Source organism: Sphaeramia orbicularis, chromosome 7, assembly GCF_902148855.1.
Source record: "Sphaeramia orbicularis chromosome 7, fSphaOr1.1, whole genome shotgun sequence".
In the NCBI taxonomy this organism is placed as follows: domain Eukaryota; kingdom Metazoa; phylum Chordata; class Actinopteri; order Kurtiformes; family Apogonidae; genus Sphaeramia; species Sphaeramia orbicularis.
In genome coordinates this window covers 630,174-630,523 of record NC_043963.1, presented here as the reverse complement: position 1 = coordinate 630,523, position 350 = coordinate 630,174, and positions in this window count along the sequence as shown.

Below are 350 nucleotides of genomic sequence, written 5' to 3'. Positions count from 1 at the left end.
ACCCTAAAAAGCAGATGTAGTTTTTATGTGACTGAGCTTGTTTTGTTTTATTGAAAAGATGAAAAGGACTCACACAGTTAGATTGAATGTGTTTACCAGAGTAAACTTTAACAAAGTGACAGATAAAATGCCCTCATGACCCCTTAGAGGAGATTCATATTTTCTTTATGGCCCTGAACGCATCACAGGACATCGCTGCATGCGAGATTATTATTATTATTGCGCAGTTGTGAAGGAAAACGGACAATATACATTTATTTTACATTGTGTGCGATATAATATCAACAGTTTATTCCTACATTATGGTGTGAAACCTATGGCGTGTTTATTAACATTTATTCCAGAATTTT